Raw genomic sequence first — 19,842 nt, 5'->3', positions numbered from 1 at the left:
GTCATACTTTACAAGCTTTTATTTTATATATAAAATTTTCTATATAAGTAACAGGATTTGACAAATTGACTACGTGGAACCTCGTCAGCTTGTTGAAGTCTATTATTATTCAATCTTCGTTAAGATGGATAGGTATGTTACATCATACATGGTACATTTTATATAATATAGAGCAGCTCTATCCATAAAATATTCCAAACTGCTCTGATATAATTCCCATCTTCGTCGGTTCCGATAAACGCAAACTGAATGTTGACAAAGGAAAAAAGAAAAAAAAATATACGATTTGGAATATATATGAATTAGCATCTCTAACCATAAAATATTACAAATTGCTCTGATATAATTCCCATCTTCGTCGGTTCCGATAACGCAAACTGAATGTTAACACAGGAAAACAAATTGTACTGTTTGAATTGCCTAAAGAAAAACGATTTGAAATAATGAATTATATATGTAATTTAAAAATAAACAAAGATGGGAATAAATGGTGTGGCATTGGATCGTGTCATGCTTTTTAACAGACGTGAATGTAAAGAGTCTATATTCTTTTTGTATTTGTACGCGTATGTATACAAGAAAAAATATTCGAAATTAATTACAACTCTATATTTTTTTCAAAAAAATCAGCTTTTGTAAACTAAAAGTTTTTAAAATATTTTTTATAGACTTTCTTAATCAGAATATTTCTGAAATTTGTTGTTTACAAATAGAATTGCAGAAAATGTATTACAAAAAGAAAAAGACAAGAAATAAAATTAGAAGTGACACAATTACAATCTCCCAATAGGTTCAGATAGATAAGACATAGAAAATAATTAGTTCATAAAAGTCTAAAGCAAAAAAACACTCAAAGTTTCTAACTGCCTATTCGAATGCGAGACCTCTGCCGAAAAACATGTATGCTATGACTAACGACATCGTCGAGCCACCGCAAAAAAAAAAAAAAAGACGAGTTCAGAAGGACGAAACACAAAAGCACACAAACGAAATAGCCACCAAAAGAAGAAAAAGAGTCTGAGCCGAGACTATAACCATAATCAACATCTGTCAGAGAACTTTTTCACGCATTCGTTGTTGCTTTCACAACATCAATCATTCTTGGGGACTAGCAGTTCAAACTCCTCCAACCTCTACTCACAACTACACGTACCTACCAGTTCTATGTTCCCCTGTTGACATGAAGCAGAATTAAGCTGCTAGACTTCAGAATTAAGCTGCCAGACTTAAAAACACTTATAAGCTTTTATAAGGTTTTATAAGATTTTATAAGGATCACCAGATTTGAGTAAAGCACCAGATTTGAGTAAAACACCAGACTTGAGTATAGAATCAGAAGCACCAGACTTGAGAAGCAAAGAAAAAGAAGAAGAAGAGAGAAAGTGACCGTTGAAGATCCTTTTTAAACAATCAGTATTTTATTGTATTATGTACTGATACAACTTGGTCTTTAAATTCTTGTATTCAAATCCACAATTAGAGTATCAAGGGAATAGAGTTTCTCTCAGATCTACTTTTTCTCTCTCTCTTTGTTCTTCAATGTTCTTCATCTAAATCTCTTTATCCTCACATTCTTTCATGGTATCAGAGCAAATAAGCTCCTGAGATTCATTCGTCTCTACTCTATTCTCTTTACTTCCGCAAATCTCTGATTTTCCTTTTCTATTTTTGGTAAAGTTCTTCCTGTTTTTGAGCTGTTCTTCATTCCCAGAAAAAAAAAATGGAAAACTCCTACACTGATGTCTTTAAATACGTGTCTATTCCGGTTACCCTCAAGGGAACCAACTACTTACTTTGGTCTAGACTTGTCAAAATCGCTCTTGGAGGCAGAGGTCTTTGGGAGTATGTTGTTGACGGCGAAGACACCAAGAAGATCATCCTAGGAGAGGATGGTAAAGAAGTTGTTGTTGCGGCTGAAGGAGGTGGGAAGAGAAGTCAGAAGGATCTCATGGTCCTTTCCATCATTCAGAATAGTCTTGAAACCTCTATCTTGGAAGCTTGCTCCTATTGTGAAACTTCCAAGGAGTTGTGGGATACTCTTCAGAAGGTATATGGCAATATATCTAACATCAGTAGGGTGTTTGAAGTCAAGAGGGCTATCTACACTCTCAGTCAAGAGGACACTGAATTTTCCAAGCATTTTGGGAAATTCAGATCATTGTGGGCCGAGTTAGAGATGCTAAGACCGGCCAGTCTTGATCCGAATGTACTTAATGAGAGGAAGAAGCAAGACAAGGTCTTTGCTTTGCTGTTCACTCTCAACCCGGGTTATAGTGATCTAATCAAACACATTCTAAGAAGTGAGAAGCTTCCATCACTTGAGTAGCTTTGTTCTCAGATTCAAAAAGAGCAAGGCTCAGTGGGACTCTTTGGTGGCAAAGGAGGCCTCATCATAACCAACAAGGCTGAAGGAAATGAGCACAAACATGAGGGCATAGCTAACAAGGGGTATTACAAGCCAGAAGACAAGAAAGTGTGGGTGTGTGACCATTGCAAGAAAAAAGGTCACGACAAAGACAAATGTTGGATCCTTCACCCACACCTCAAGCCTCAAAAGTTCAGGACACCTTACTCTGATGCAAGGGGGAATTTCTCTGGTGAAATGGGCGAGCCATCTACTCCTCGTCCCATGAACTTGGTTGCGGCTGGAGAAGGGAAGACCTTGGGATTCAGTGGTTGTTCTATCATGAGGACTACCCAAGATGAGACAATCAAGAGGTCTGACTGTGATGCTCTCATCAAAGCCCTCAAGGAGAACTCTGGTAACACACTTGGTTTATCCTTAAATGCCTCTTATAAACTGCCCAATGCTCTTGTTACAACCTTGAATGCATCTGATAGCCTTAAGCCAGTAGTTATAGATTCAGGAGCTTCTCACCACATGATTAGTGATGTTAGGTTAATCAGTAATGTTAAGCCTGCCTTAGGTAATGTTATGATTGCAAATGGCGACAGCATACCAATAAAAGGTGTAGGAAACTTGAAACTATTTGAGAAATATACTAAAGCATTTTATATGCCATCTTTTGCATCTAATCTATTATCTGTCAAGAAGGTTGCTACTGATCTTTACTGCAAGGTTATTTTTAGTCCTAATGATGTTGTGTTTCAGGATATTGAGACTCTTAAGATGATCGGAAAGGGTGTTACTAAAGGGGACTTGTACCTGCTTGAAGACACCAAGACTAGATCATGTTTACCTTATGCTTTTAGTTCAATCCCTGTCTTAGAAAATGATGTATTGTGGCATGCTAGGTTAGGTCATCCCCATTCTAGAGCACTAAACCTGTTATTGCCTAATGTTTATTTCAAAAATGATGGTTGTGAAGCATGTATTCTTGGCAAACATTGCAAGAATGTGTTTCCCAAGTCATGTACTATCTATGAGAACTGCTTTGATCTTATACACTCTGATGTCTGGACTGCACCATGCACTTCTAGGGAAAAGCATAGATATTTTATCACCTTCATAGACCATAAATCTAAATATACATGGCTGACTATGATACCATCTAAAGATAGAGTCCTAGATGCATTTATAAACTTCCATAACTACATAACTAATCAGTTTAATGTTAAGTATTCAGGTCAGATAATGGAAGGGAATATACAAGCACAGCTTTTAAATCCCACTTGGCCAAGCATGGAATAAGCCATCAAACCAGCTGCCCTTACACTCCACAACAAAATGGTGTAGCTGAAAGTAAAAACCGACATCTGATGGAAGTGGCCAGGTCCATGATGTTCTACACCAACATGCCTAAGAGGTTCTGGAGTGATGCAGTCATGACAGCATGCTATCTCATCAACCGAACTCCAACAAGAGTCCTTGATGATGCCACACCTTATGAGGTATTGAACAAAAGAAAACCATCTATTGACCATTTACGGGTATTTGGGTGCTTGTGCTATGTATTTTAAACAGGTGATCATAGGAACAAACTTGAGGCCAGAAGCACAAAGACAGTGTTCATTGGGTATTCTACCACTCAAAAAGGTTACAAATGCTACTCTCCAGAGACAAGAAGAGTCTTAGTATCCAGAGAGGTCAAGTTTGTGGAATCTAGAGGCTATTATGAGGAGAAGAGTTGGGAAAATCTCAAGGATCTATCTCAAGGGGCCTCAGATAGGGCAAACAACCTACGGATTATCATGGAGAGCCTAGGTATCATCATGACACCGAATGAAGGAACTACTGGTTCAGCAAATAGTTTAGATCAAGGCAATGGTATGGATGTGGCTGAAGAGGCTTCTCATCCTAATCCTGAAGGGGGGAATCAAGAAGATTCGTCTACTGGTCAAGAGGAACCACACATGGGTCAAGAGGATCCGCAGACTACTGATCAAGAGCAAGAGGTTCATGATCAGGATGAAAGCCAACAGCAAAAGGAATCAGATCAACAAAATGAAGTTGAAGCTGAGATTGTTGGAGAGGTCCAGCCGCTTAGGAGAAGCATAAGGGTGAGAAAGCGTCCATCAAATTGGAAGTATTTCAACAGTCAAGCAGTAGCCCATCCCACTCAAGCAACTTGCTCCATTGCTTGCTATCCAAGAGATCATCAAGCCTTCATCACCAACATAGATCAAGAGTATATTCTGAGGACCTATGAGGAGACAATGGAGATAAAGGAATGGAGAGACTCAGTAGATGATGAGGTTAGTGCCATGATCCGAAATAGAACTTGATTTGAGAGTGAGCTTCCCAAAGGCAATAAGGCCGTAACAAGCATGTTACTATTCACTATCAAGTACTTGGCGAATGGGCAACCATAAAGGAAAAAGACCAGACTTGTTGCAAGAGGCTACACTCAAGTCTATGGTGAAGATTACCTTGACACCTTTGCACCAGTAGCTAAGCTTCACACGAAACGGATTGTACTCTCATTGGCTGTTAACTTAGAATGGGATCTGTGGCAAAAAGATGTCAAATATGCTTTTCTACAAGGAGAGTTAGAAGATGAGGTCTACATGAGACCACCACCTGGTATGGAACACCTTACCAAACCAGGAAATGTATTGAGGCTGAAGAAATCCATCTATGGCTTGAAACAATCACCAAGAGCGTGGTACCACAAACTAAGCACCACACTCAATGGAAGAGGTTTTGTCAAGTCTGAAGCTGATCATACCCTATTCACTCTCACTAGCCAGCGAGGAATCATTGTCATTCTCGTCTATGTTGATCACATTATCATCACGGACAGTGAGGAAGAAGGGATCATCTCGACCAAAGCGTTCCTTAAGGCGTTATTTGATATCAAAGACTTGGGAGAGCTCAAATACTTCCTAGGGATCGAGATGTGTAGGTCTAAGGAAGGGTTGTTTCTATCTCAAAGGAAATACACCCTTGACTTACTCCAGGAGGCTGGAAATCTTGGTGGAAGAGCTGCCAAAACACCTTTAGAGGAAGGATACAAAGTGATGCGTGAGGGGGAGATTGAAAACAATTCATATGAAGATGTAAAGCACTATAGGAGAATGGTGGGAAACCTCATTTATCTTACCATTACCCGACCAGATGTATGCTTTGCAGTAAACCAAGTAAGCCAACACATGCAAGCTCCCAAGGTACACCACTGGAGCATGGTTGAGAGGATTCTCAGGTACCTAAGAGAGGCACCAGGTCAAGGAGTATGGATGAGATGCAATAGAAGCACTGAGATTGTTGGGTATTGTGATGCGGATTGGGCAGGAGATCGAGTTGATAGGAGATCAACTACTGGATATTGTACCTTCATTGGAGGCAATTTGGTAACTTGGAAGAGCAAGAAGCAGAAGGTGGTGTCTTGTTCAAGTGCTGAGGTAGAATATAGAGCTATGAGGAAGTTCACAAGCGAGTTGATTTGGATCAAGGGACTTCTTAAGGACTTGGGAATTGAAGTTACAACGCCAATCACGATGCATTGTGATAAACAGGCTGCTATACACATTGCTAGCAACTCAGTCTTCCATGAAAGGACCAAACATATAGAGGTAGACTGCCACAAAGTGAGACAAGCTGTGGAGCAGAAGATCATATTGTCGTGCTACACAAGGAGTGAAGATTAGCTAGCTGATATCTTCACCAAGGCAGCAAGCACTAAGGTATGTGAGTCCATTCATCCAAGATTGGGACTCATATACCTATCATGTCAATGATCTCTCCTTCATGAAGTGTTCTACTCTTTTTACTTGATTTGGGTTTTCTCCCAAAGGGTTTTACCTAGTTGAGTTTTTTAATGAGGGAATACTTCATGGCTTCCAAACTTGACTTTCATGGCTTCCAAACTTGACTTGTTCCACATGGTCAAGCTTGAAGGGGAGTGTTGACATGAAGCAGAATTAAGCTGCTAAACTTGAGAATTAAGCTGCCAGACTTGAAAACACTTATAAGCTTTTATAAGGTTTTATAAGATTTTATAAGAATCACCAGATTTGAGTAAAACACCAGATTTGAGTATAGAATCAGAAGCACCAGACTTGAGAAGCAAATAAAAAGAAGAAGAAGAGAGAAAGTGACCTGAAGATCTTTTTTAATCAATCAATATTTTATTGTATTATGTACTGATACAACTTGGTTTTTAAATTCTTGTATTCAGATCCACAATTAGAGTATCAAGGGAATAGAGTTTTTCTCAGATCTACTTTCTCTCTCTCTTTGTTCTTCAATGTTCTTCATCTAAATCTCTTTATCCTCGCATTCTTTCAGCCTCTTCACCAATAAAAGATCGATATAAAAGACTTCCAACATTTACGAGCAGAAATGGATGTGTTTAATTGAAACCGGACATACAAGAGCACAACAACACTACCACCATATATACAAAGCTGAGATGAAATAAGTCTTAGATTCGCCAAACCGTCTGTTCGAAAGACATCACTAAATCCGTAGACGAATTACGGAGAAAAAAAAGGATTTAACCTCTTACAGCTCCGGCGAAAAGATGCTGAGAACTAAAAAGGCGAAATCAAAATTAGCGGCGGACAAAAGGTTTTAGAAAAAGATCGGAAAAAATATCTTTTGGTAAAATTATAAATAAAAAGTACAAAATGAATGAAAAAGTGAAAATCGGAGATATCATAGTTTTAACTGTATACATGTCTTGCATGTTATTTGAGAAGCATTTTGAGAGTGAAATGATGAAGTGTCGTCACCAGAGTATTTCTCAAAAAAAGTCGACATGTAGTAACCGTAATGCTTCTCATAAAAATGCTAACATGTCTTCATATATGGATTCTTACATAGCACATTAAATGTGATTTAAAATATATATGATAGTTAATAATACTTAATAATAAAATATGATAAAAAAAATTTATATCGTCCATCATTTTTGTTTATTGTATTATTGCTAAAACAAATTAAACAATCACATTAACCATATAATTTTTAAAATTTTGTATGTATTACATTTAAAGTTTATAAAAATGATTAAAAATTACTAAAACTGTTAAAAGTCTCACACTAAAATTTTGTGATCAATAATTCAAAATATTTTGTATAAAAACATATAAATGATCACAAACCATATGAGTATGAAACCTAATTTAATAGATTTTTAAATTATAAATGTATATATATATACATATATCTTAATATCATTTAAATTAAATTATATAACATTTTTAAAATCAATATATTCTTAATTTCAAATTTTAGCAACAATATTATACTTAAATTAAATTGAATTTTTCAATTAACCAAATCATTAAAGTATATTTAAATATTTTTCGTTGTTATTTAAAAGTACTTTAAAACATATTTATTTAATAAATATTGTATAAAATATTTCATTTCACGCGTAGCACGAATTATTACCTAATCAATACCATTAAAAATGGATCATTTCTATTTTATATCTTTAATGAAATATTTCAGTTTTTCAAAATTGTCCTTAATTTTATGAACAAACTAAAATTTTCATTAATGACATTATTGTCTTTTAGTTTTTGGACCTGTCATTATATTTAAATTGACTTTTTTTTTTGCAACAAACTAAATGGACTTTTTAAATGGACTTGATGTTGTACAAAAATTAAATTTTAATACTGACCTATCATACATTACATCCTCCGTTTGTTTTATTTTGTATCACATTGTTCGTTACATTACTATTATATGCGAGGAAATCTTCTTTTTTCTCTCTGGAAAAATAAACCTACTACAGTTCACCGAAGTTCTCCAATTATCTTCGACCACTGGTTCATCTTCTCCTTAGTAATGTCTAATTCAGCTGTCAAGAACTTTCATCAATCATATGCTTTTTCTATTAATGGAGATTACTTTATATAGAGACATGAAGTAACATCTGAAAACAAGATTTTTTTGGAAAACAATTACAGCAGCAAGTTGATCAGTTACCAGAATAAAAATAATTTTTCTTTTAAAAGGTATATACTTCCCTGCCGAGACCAAAGCAACGTTTTTGCTGTCAAAACACATGAGTCTGACTTTTGAATCCATCTCTAAATATAGGAAATATACGGCTGATATATGCATTGAGACTTGAGATCTGACAGCAGATCAATACAAAATGAAAATTTCACCATGAAAATCCTTAAATATTATATCATCTCAACTTTTAACATAACAAAAAAGTAATTGATTAACTAACCTTGAATGTAAAATCGACAGATGAAGAAGTAGAACAACGGTTTGATAGACATGCAACCTATATGTTCTGCGTTTCTTGATTTGCTATTGAAGTTTGTAAACTTCTTTCGGTGAGTATTGAAGAACAGAGAAGATGATGAGATTTTTTGATCACCGACAAAGAACCTTCGACTAGGTAAAAAGTGGTTGGCTTTTCCCGGAATAATTAGTTTTACGTTGGATTGCAGATTTTCTTATTTTAGCCTATATTTGTGAAATAAATTAGATATGACCCAAATCTGTTAATTAATTAAATAGGTTATGTTTATATATAATCCATTTCATAGCCCATAAACGTTTTTTATAATAACAAATAAATTAAAATCAGCAATAATTTTAAAAAGTAATATTAGATATTGAAATTTTCTAACTAAATGATTTTAAGACTTTATCACAAAACTAAAAAAATTGGGCCACTTTATATGTTTAGAAATACAACTATTGTTTAACGTATTTACAAACATAAAACGGTTACATTATAAAATAAATATTTCTTTATATTGTACACACTATAAAATTTATTATTCTATATAATCAAATCATATGACTTATGTTTAATTTATAGAAATAATCAATAATTCATATATCCGCACTTTTTATATAATTAAGTAACCAATAATAGACCTGCATAATTGAAATTTGATCATGTGACATTTTATGTAATCAAAACAAAAGACTTATCGATCCATTTGTAGATAAAACAACATAATAGTATTCACGTTTTTTAAGCGCAGATCAAAATCTAGTAGTATATTATAAAAGGAGCGAAATGGAATGTGCAGTGCTAGGTTTTGCGGATTATTTTAAACTTAAGATTCCTATGTGAATGTTACAGACCGCATCCGTACTGCATCGCAACTAATAGTATATATCAATATTTTTTGTTACTAATAAAACCATATCACAATGTTCTGAATATGTCGCGCAAGTTACCATTCGTATCCTCTATATATTAAAGTACAAGTCACTCAACCAATCCTATTGTGACACATGTAAAATGGTTTTTTTTAATTCAATAAAAGTTAATTAATCATCAACATAATAATTAAAATTTAAATCCATTACAAAATCAAATAACTGTATAAAATAACTATCTCTATAAAGAATTCTTCCACGTTCCCTATTCTCATGGCATGATTTCAAACTAATTATCCTCAGAAAAAATCAAATAATTAACTCTATTTCTTTTTCTATCTTCTCCGAATCTCTCTGTTTTCATCCTTTTTTGTAATCTTTCTCTTAATCTCCAATTGTTTCTTTTTTTTTGGTTGAGTGTAGCATCAAGACTCGACATAGCCTTATGCTTTCTTTTTTCAGTCAAAGTTATCTTTCTCTACTTCTCAGAGTAATACTACTATTATTTTTGTATGATTGTGTTTGGTTTAGTCGTTAAAAAAAGGTTTGATTCTGTTTGAAGTGTTTCTTATGGATTATTTAAAAGAAGAGGAATGAGCAACAACACTACACAAATATATCTAAAAATCAGACTACAGAATACTAAAGGTAAATATTTAACACATCTCTTTTTGTTTACATGGAAAGTTCTAATCTTATTGTTAACTTTTTTAATGTTATCAAGTTGGGTGAACTTTTCATTTTATCATGGATATATGACAAAGTAAAACTAACTAACCTTGCCATTGATAAACGTGAAGATGGCATATTGTGATGTTGTGTGTGACGAGATTAAGGTAATATGGTAAATACAGGTAGTTTAGTTTATTATTGCTGTTAGTTTTTCTAGATTTACTATCCACAATTTCTAGAATTATTTTCCCGTACGTAGTACGGGCTCAAACACTAGTCCTTAGTAAATCATAAGCCGACCATGATCTTATAAAGTGTAAACGTGGAGAAAAGCGGAACACACAGAATTTGAATTAGAACTGGAAATGACCAAACAAAAAAAAGTGGAAAATATCATTTTTGGAAAATACATCGATTGATAAAACAGTTTCATAGCTATAGGCCTCGCGCCTAATCTTGTAATCCATAGAGTCCTCCGAATGTTATAAATTTTAGATATATACAAAATTAATATGTGCAGTGAAAACTTTAAAAATAAATAATATAAGTTGTAATATTTTATTAATTTATCATAATATTTAATTTTAAAACATTTTTTTATATATTTTAAATATATTTATGTTTCAAATAAAAAAATGTTTGATTTCATAGAATTATATTAATAAATTTTATATATCTGAATTTTATCTATTATGTAGATTATTTCATATATTTTATTTATAAAAAATATACAACATAGAATGTAAATCTATAATATAATGAGGCAGTTGACTCATTCCTGAACCGACACGTCAGTATTTTGGTGGGTCCCACTTTTAAAAAGTATGAAAAAAATGTCAAGCCTGTTGCTCGAACCCGGGTTATTGAGATACAAACACCAACATTTATACTACTAAACTAAAAGATACTTTGTACATTGAAAATCGGAAACCTTTGCTTCTTAAGTTTTTTCTGTGGGTCGGGCCTACAAGTGTATTATGAGTTTCATTTTTAAATGAGGTTCATCACGTCATATGAAAAAACAACAATTATAGTTTTTCCATATTGTAAACTGTCTTCGTTTAACATGAATTAGGATTCTTTTCATCATTGTCTCAGATAAGTTTGAGTTATAGAGTTGCGCCGTGTGTCTGTTTGTGTAAAAATAGATGGTAACGCATGGGCTTCGAGAAAAGATTGGGCTAATTGATTTTCACTTTATTGAGCTTAGTGTCTGGCCCAGTCTGAGATTAGGTTAATCGACATCTCCACCATCTCCTTCGTCGCTTGCGATTCCCCTTCCGGCATTTTAATATATTTTTTTCCTACTCATCGGCCTCTTCTTTCTCTACCTCTCCTCAATCCAATCGACGCTTCAGTGTATCCCTTATTTTATATTAAAGGAAGCCAATCATCCACCGTTACATCTAGCAACAACTTCTGAGATTCTAATCTCTACCGTGACAGAATCATTTGTCAAATCATGTGACCAATTAAAACCCGATACAATATTTTAGGCTATCGATCTACATTCTTCTCGATGTAGTTTCAATGGTGGTCTACCCGACACAAACAATATTTCTCTCTATTGTCAGATGTAAACTTCTGCAGCCGATGAGAAAGGGGTTCACGTGGAAATTGGATCAGTCGATGAGAATTAGAATTCAAGTGTTGCTATTGGAGCCAAGCTCTCTTTTGATGATACTACGGTTCGTGGTTTAGCCGGAGATGTATTTGGATCAAACCTAAAATAATCATGCGTTTGTCACGGCTGATGTGGTCATCCCGTTAGTGGCGAGCTAGCAGTTAGATTTCATTGTTTTATATGCTTCCGTAATCGGGCTTTGTGGTTATATCTACAAGAAGTTCATGGTCGTCGTAGCGCAGATGCAAAGGTGACGATATCAAATATCCTACTTATGTCCACTTTTGGAGTAACTTTTAGTACAAAGTTGTCACTGTCAGGTGAGAGTGTATATCAAGCCAAGTAGCCAACGAGGCGGTCGGGAGCATAAGAACGCTTGCTATATTCTGCGCAGAGGTGAAAGTGATGAAAGTAGATAAGAATAAATCTGATGGAAAAATGAATCGTTAGAGGTATCGCGATATCGCTTTCTTAGATTCTTTCTTCATCCTCTTCGCTTCTTACACCGACAGTTTATATGCAGGTGCAATGATAATGGAAAAGCAACACTCGATTATGATTTTCAAGGTAACACACCAAAACAAATTTCAGAAAATTTAAACGGTTCTTGTCTTAACCCTTCTAAAGGATAATCTGTTTTGTTTATTTTTTTAATAGGTTTTCTTTGCCATCACCATAGCAGCTGCAGCTATTTCTCATTTGATTTCATTGTCTCCTGATTCCAGCAAAGCTACCAATGCAGCTGCATCATGTACGCAAGACCAGTAACATTCACACATCCGTCTTCACGGTTATAGACAGAGAATTAAAGATTGATCCAAGTGATGCATCTGGGAGAATGCTTGATAATGGTAAAGGAGATATTGAACACTGTCATACCTTGATCGTAAACACGTTTTCAGATTGTTCGAGGAAAACCAAATACTTCGGTAAGATACATTTATATTAGTTCAGATCAATTGTGTTTCAATATAAAAACGTTACTGATAAATAAAGATAGAAAGTTTAAAGCAAATCGTTGATGCACATCGTTGAGTTTATTGCCACCATTACTTTCTTCCTTCTTTTGTTAGTGTATTTCAGTTTAGCTTCTCATATCCAAACTCCTAGATTTTTCTAGCTATCTCTGGATCACACTCACCGACTCATATTTTAAAGCCAGTAATCTAATTTTAAGATTTTTGTTTACTCAATTGTATATTTGTATAGCTCGGAAAAATTTTCAGCAAAGATAGCAAGTGAGGAGGAACACAAGATGTGGATCAATGGAGAACCTTCAGATCTCCGATAGCGATTCTTGAATGGTGGGGTCTCAGCGTAACGTTATCGTCATAACCAAATAAAATTTTCACGTAATAGAAATGTCAACATTCAACAAAACCTTTCGTATGTTTAATTCTTTCCTTTTGATATTAGGAATTTGGTACCGTAATTTTATGATGTCCAAAATGCTTTTGAATAAGATTTATCTATTTAAGTGAACGCTGGAGATTGTTGACCAAGAACAACACAGACTTTAGATGCAATGCCATGCGTTGTATAAGGTACACAGAATTCTATCTCTCTGTTTTTTTTTCAGTTTTGGACTCTGTTTTTTTTTCAGTTTTATTGGTTGCTTTTAAGGTTCTCTATTAGGTTCCTTACTTTTTCATCGTATTGTGTTTAAATTTTGTGTCGGTTTACTTTGTCATTTTCAGTTTCAGATTATTATGTTTTAGTCATATCAGTTTATATCTTTCCCCAGTTTGATGATACTTATTCATGATGATGATTTAGCCTGACCTTATTTTTTCTTCCTTGGTTTGGGTGTCATCTTTGTCAAGACTGATGAATTTCAGACTGATGATTTAGGTTTATATCAAAGGTATTATACAATATTGAATTTTGCTTGATATATTTAGTCTTTTTTTTCTCTCTTAACGTGTATTTTTTTCTTTCCAGATTATAGTTATATTATATATGTGGAGGTAAAAACAAACATTCCGATGAATTTCTTGACTTTATTCATAGTAGAGGATGCAAAAAAATATGTTGCGATTTCTGATGCTGGTTCCAGTCTCCTTGATTGACACTTTGTGATCTACTAATAATAAAGCTACAAGCCATTGATCATAATCTATTGTTCTTAACAGGTTGTTGCTTTTGATAACAACATGAACTCTTTACTCGAGTCATATCCATCACCAAGCAAATATAAAAGTACAATATTTTTACATGTTACTTCTTTCAATTATTCAACATAGTAACTGAATCATGTGATATATGTTGGATTTGCAAATGAGGTTTTTTGTTTAGGAAGTTCGGATTTAACCTTCTCGCATTACTATTGGCCAGTGCTGGTTCCATAAAATGTGAGTATAAAAGGCATATTTATTTTTCGAGATGTTTGAGACCATGTATGAGTTAAGATCAAACAAATGAAGAAATATGCTGGAAAACACAAGCATAATGACAGGTAGGATAGACTACTAATCAATTGGTATTAAACTATCTCGATAATGTTTTTCTAGCGGTCACTTAACCCACCAAATCACAAATACTGTAAAACATACAAAATACAAGTTTAATACGTGTATATAATATGGTCTTCCTGCACGTAAAGTCACAATAGAACGGAGGCAAAAACATAAATAACAAACATGAAGATAGCGTTCAACAACAAGAGCAATAGAAAACACCTACACGTTGAAGACAATTGATAGTTGTAACCAAGTGATTGATTACAAATGTACAATTAACAATGACAATAACCAACACCTTTCATTTGAGAGGGGCGTCAATTATGAAAATCCATGATATTAGATAAGAAAGGAGAAAATCAACAAAATTAACAGGAAACAATAAATAGTTATAATTTTACAAATAAAATTGACAGTTAATGGATATAATCTTAATACGAGACTAAATAGACAAACAAAATAGACAAAGTGATACTAAAACAATAACATCCAAAAGATCGCACTCACTATTATTGATAATAAAGAACACACCAACCTCCGCGCAAGCGCTGGATGTAGCTACCTAGTATAATGAAAATGACATCTTATCATTTTATCCGTTATATTTATTTTGTTCCGATCTGAAACTAGACTTCATTACTTTGTTATTTTTATTAATTTATTGAGTTTATACTGCAGTTATAAAATAATGCATAAATTCATGTTGCACACATTAAAAAATTTACTATAAACGGAAAATAAAATGAATTTATTTCTTAAAAAAAAGAATGGGACAATTTTCTAAGCAATTGATAGTCTGAAGTCAGTCAATTAAAGCTGTTATGTTCGTAGAAAATAAAAACACCAGAAGGTCTATTACGACGCGTCGGTAATTTGACCCAACATTTCAATTTTACTTTTAACTCTAAAGTCAGAGAGGGACACATTAACTCTTCGATTGATCATCTATCGAGTGCCCAAAAGCTGTAAAAAATCAATGGTTTCACCAACTTTTTCACCTATTCTCTTGAATATTTAATTTGTTTATATCCTCTAACAAATAAAACATTAAAAATTGAATGGATCTGGAACAAAAAACGGTAACATTATAGTATATAGTTTCCTGAAAAAAACTTAGTAATTTAGTATGCTTGTACTTGTCACTGGTGGTGGGCTTAACTTGGGTATCACATTTAGAGGCCCAGTAGTTACTATTATTCGAATAGATCCCATCCAGATTTTAAGGACCAATAATTGCTAACATTTAAAACCTACTATAAATTTAGTTTACAATTATATAAAAGTTAATAGGGTAAATATTAATCAGATGATACTTTCTCAACACTAGGCATGTGATGAATTCGGTAATCACTTAAATCTTGCTTTAGTTCGGCTTTTTCATATATGATAACTGAAAGGATAATACTGCATATTGACCCTAGATGATAGTTGAAACTGGTTACACGCCCGGAATTATACAACACTATCATGAATTTCGAATTTTTCGTTTTTTTTGTAAAAATATGACAGATGGTAGATTTTGAAGACAATAAAAGTCACTGGGTACAAACTTTATGTAAGAGGGAACTTTAATAGTAATAAGTATCATGAAAATATAGGCTGGATTTTAATATGACGTGGAAGGTTTATGGAAGCTTGCGCAATTGGTAGGTGGGGAAAACTTGAGTCTTCTTCAGCAACAAGGTTTGGTGGAAATTTCGGATGAGATTAATTTGTAAATTATTTATAAATAAATCGATATTGTTGAAAATTTAATTTAAGTCGGCATGAGAAAATACTTATCGAACTTGTAAGCAGTTCTTTCTTTTTAGTTTTCAAAAAATATTTAAATTGTATTTCTCGTTATTTAGAGCTGATGTGCTCGTTACAAACACCTTTTAATAGTGAAAAAGGAATACACAAGCGTATATAAAACAAAAGACAAACAAGATACCGAAGAAAAATTGGATTACCAAGCACATGAATTAACTCGTCTCAGAATAATTGAGGTTCATCATTGTACTATCACTAACGGCACAACAGTAACGTTCCAAATAAAGCTGAAACATGGTACACTGATGCTCTTTTTGAAATAAATTGAAGTCTACTACACACACAAAAATGAAATAATTGATAAGATTTTCAAAGCACATATTCACGAAATCTATGAATATTATAAAACAATGATAATGCTTCGTGTACTTTTGTTATATATATTAGAGATCAATATTAGTTGAAACATATAATATGGGGTTATAGCTGATTTTTCGTGTGGTCATTATCGATATAAAAGATTCGACACGACCCATACATGACCCATGTGCGTAGTTATAACTAGATTTCATATGTTAAAAACGCATACTAGTCTTAAAATTGAGATAGTTTGGTGAAACATGTAATTTGGTTATTACTGATCAGACTTGTATCAAGTTTCAACATAGGAAATCTAGTTATAACTACGCATATGTGGCCTCGAATCTCCACATCACGATCAATCTAGTACACTTCTTATTTTTATTTTGTTCATGTGAGACGTTGGTAGGTACGGTACAGTGTCTATGTGTAAAACTGTATAAAATGTGTGTGGTGTATGTATATGTCGCACGGTCGAAATAGAATTGAAAACGCATGCACACGAACCACCCGTGAGTCAACAAACCAAATGGTTTGTGTGATTGGTTGACACGTGCGAGGCTCTCTACTCCAGATGTTTTATCAAGCCTCGTCGTATTCCTTATATAAAGTCACCGTTGGCTGCGTGGATCCTCCACCTCCACTGTATATCTTCTTCTATAAAGTATCTAGGGTTCCTCAGTCCTCCTTCACAAAAATATCCTATTTTTCTTATAAGCTCTTAAGAATAATATTGAGACTAAAAAAAATAAAAAATACATGGTAGATATCAGAAGAGAAGACGGAGATGATGATGATCAAAAGTGGTTGGGTTCGATGCTAGGCTTGTCAAAGTGAGCAATCTTATTTGTTCTCATCTTTGTTTCGTTGTCTGTTCGACCTTGGCCTCGATCTGTCCTCGAACCCTAAATTATAACCCTTATCGATTATTTCATTCATGCATCCTTCTTATCATCAACTACTACATGGTTTCGAGTTGTGACTGATCTGGATGACGATATAAACATTTAGCTTCTGAGGTTTAGCTTCTTTTAATTATGGTTTAACATAAATACCTTTATCACAGGCACAGACGTATTGCGTATATATATATATCATACAATAGTAAATATATATATCGGATTGAACGTATGTATGCTTATAAGTCTTATTTTTTCTCAACATATGTACAAAATTTATATGGTCGGATATAGATAGAGATTTTCTTTCTTAGTTTTGTATAAAGTTTTACATTCGATATGAAGAAACAACTGTCTATAGAAACTAATGACATGAAAGACCTAAATATATATAGAAACATTCGTGTTAAATTAAGAATTTGGCTAATCCGGTTTGAGGGAAATGGTTACCTATTGTGTATGATATGTGTATATGCAAAGCATATTAATATACATATTGACGTGAGAGAGTTCCATATAGCTTATAAGCATGTTTGTTAAATCCCCACATACGCAAAACCATAAGTATATGCATGACTGTTAATAATGTATATGCATATACAGAACCTACGTGTATCACGAGGTGAAAAAGTTACCGTATTTATTGATAGTTTAATTAAGCCTGTCAATAGTGTTTCTAATTATCTGACGATGGGTATTTCTCACAACTTGTACATAGAACAAAGTATGCTAAGAGTCGTCGTTACTTCCAGAGGAATCGAAAGTTTGTATCTGGTGTCTATTCTGACCGTAGAGCTAAGATATATGAGATTAAAAACTATTTTTATTTAAAGAGTTGTATATGTGATGGTAAAAGCCAAAGCCAAGGTCGAATAGACAACGAAAATAAGATGGAATCAGATCGGGACTGCTCCTTTGACAAGTGTTTGCACTGAATCCAACAACTTCGCTAGGACTATAGATATATATATATGTTACTATGTATGCATGGTTCGATGGATCATGGAGTGGATTTAATTAGACGAATTTTGTAATAAAGATTAAAAGAAAAAAAAAAAAGAGAAAGATCGAGGCATATGGACCTCAAACCCTACCAACCCCTTAAAAACCCAAAACCAAACCAAACTCACATCTCTTTGTTTGTCTCTTTGTTTCCTCTCTAACCCTCCGGGTAGGTGTGTCTTCGACGCGTGATTCATGTCTTCCCACCGTTCCTTTTACATTAATTTTTCGTATCTATATTTAAATGTAGACTCTTTTTAACGAATCTTGATGTGGCAGGTTCAGGAACTACCCCTTTGTCCATTGAAAGATGTTATGCATGCAAATTATATTTAGTTTTTTAAGTAAACATTAGTTTTATCATGGGGTTCAATGTTGACCAGTAATTAAAATAGATCACTGCTATTTATAATAGGGCAAATCTCCAAAATAGCACATTTCTAAATTTATATCACAAAAATAGCACTCAAAAACTAAAATGACCATAATAGCACCTTTCTGAGTTTATCCTTTGAAAATTTTAATTTTTTTATTTTTCAAAATTTGAAATCTTATCCCCAAAACCTCATTTCTCAACTCTAAACCCTAAACCCTAAACTCTAAACCCTAAACTCTAAAATTTAAACCCTAAACCCTAAACCCTAAATCCTAAACCCCACCCTTTAACTCTAAACCCTAAGTTTGTGACTTTTAATAAAACATTAAGTGCTATTTTTGTGACTTTTGACCTTGAGTGCTAGTTTGGAAACAAAAACTTGATTTAGTTTATACTTCTTTCTCCCCTTTTATGATTTGGATTAATAGAATGTGAGGCGGATCTAATTTTTTTGGATCATGATAGAGATAGTAAATGACTTGAGAACAATAGTATGTTATCGTTAAATAGAAAAATCAAACACTAGCAAGCTGGGACAACATCTTAAGGTATATCCAAATATGTGCATGTACCAAGAAGTCTGAAACCAAGTTTCCCATGTTCCACATTTCACATGCGTCTCATGCATAACAGTTTTTGAAACGAAACGAAAAACTCATCACCGGATATATAATAAAAGGAAAAATTTAGGCTAACATGAAATTAGGAATGATAATTTTAATTAGTTTACTACACGTAAAAGGGTTTCGATTAAACATTTAAGTCATGAAAGGTATTCTAAATTATACTAACTAAAACTGATTGAACCACAAACACATATTAGCCGAGCAATACTAATTTGGAATGGTCAGTGTATGAATGAAGCCTTTCAATTTCAGCTTTTTATATATTTAATATTTGAACAGGATGCAGCGAACTATCTTATTCAAGAAATAATTGTAGTTCAGTATATTTTGGTAAAATTGAAATTCTCCCTATTAATTACTTGTATAAGATCTAGTAAAACCACTTTAGTTCAGACCATCTCCAAAACTGAACTCTATTTTGAAGTTTCCAAAACTCTATATTTAAAGTTTAAAAGTGTTTTTTTCCAAAAGCAAAACTTCAAACTTAACTTCAAAACTATTTATATTTTATAATATGGTTCTTATATTTGTCATAGCTAATTTGAATTCATAAAAAAATTATAAATAACTAGCACATATATAAAC

At 33.6% G+C, this 19,842-nt stretch overlaps 1 long non-coding RNA gene across 1 annotated transcript; it reads left to right on the top strand.

The window, feature by feature from the left end:
* Window positions 1-16,557: 16,557 nt before the first annotated feature.
* Window positions 16,558-18,669, top strand: LOC125589098. The gene is made up of 2 exons (XR_007325291.1): window positions 16,558-17,187; window positions 18,535-18,669. It is a non-coding gene; the product is annotated as an uncharacterized LOC125589098 (long non-coding RNA).
* Window positions 18,670-19,842: the final 1,173 nt, after the last annotated feature.

Source organism: Brassica napus, chromosome C6, assembly GCF_020379485.1.
Source record: "Brassica napus cultivar Da-Ae chromosome C6, Da-Ae, whole genome shotgun sequence".
Lineage (NCBI taxonomy): Eukaryota > Viridiplantae > Streptophyta > Magnoliopsida > Brassicales > Brassicaceae > Brassica > Brassica napus.
The sequence above is the reverse complement of the archived record's forward strand: the minus strand, read 5'-3'. Positions and strand labels throughout refer to the sequence as shown.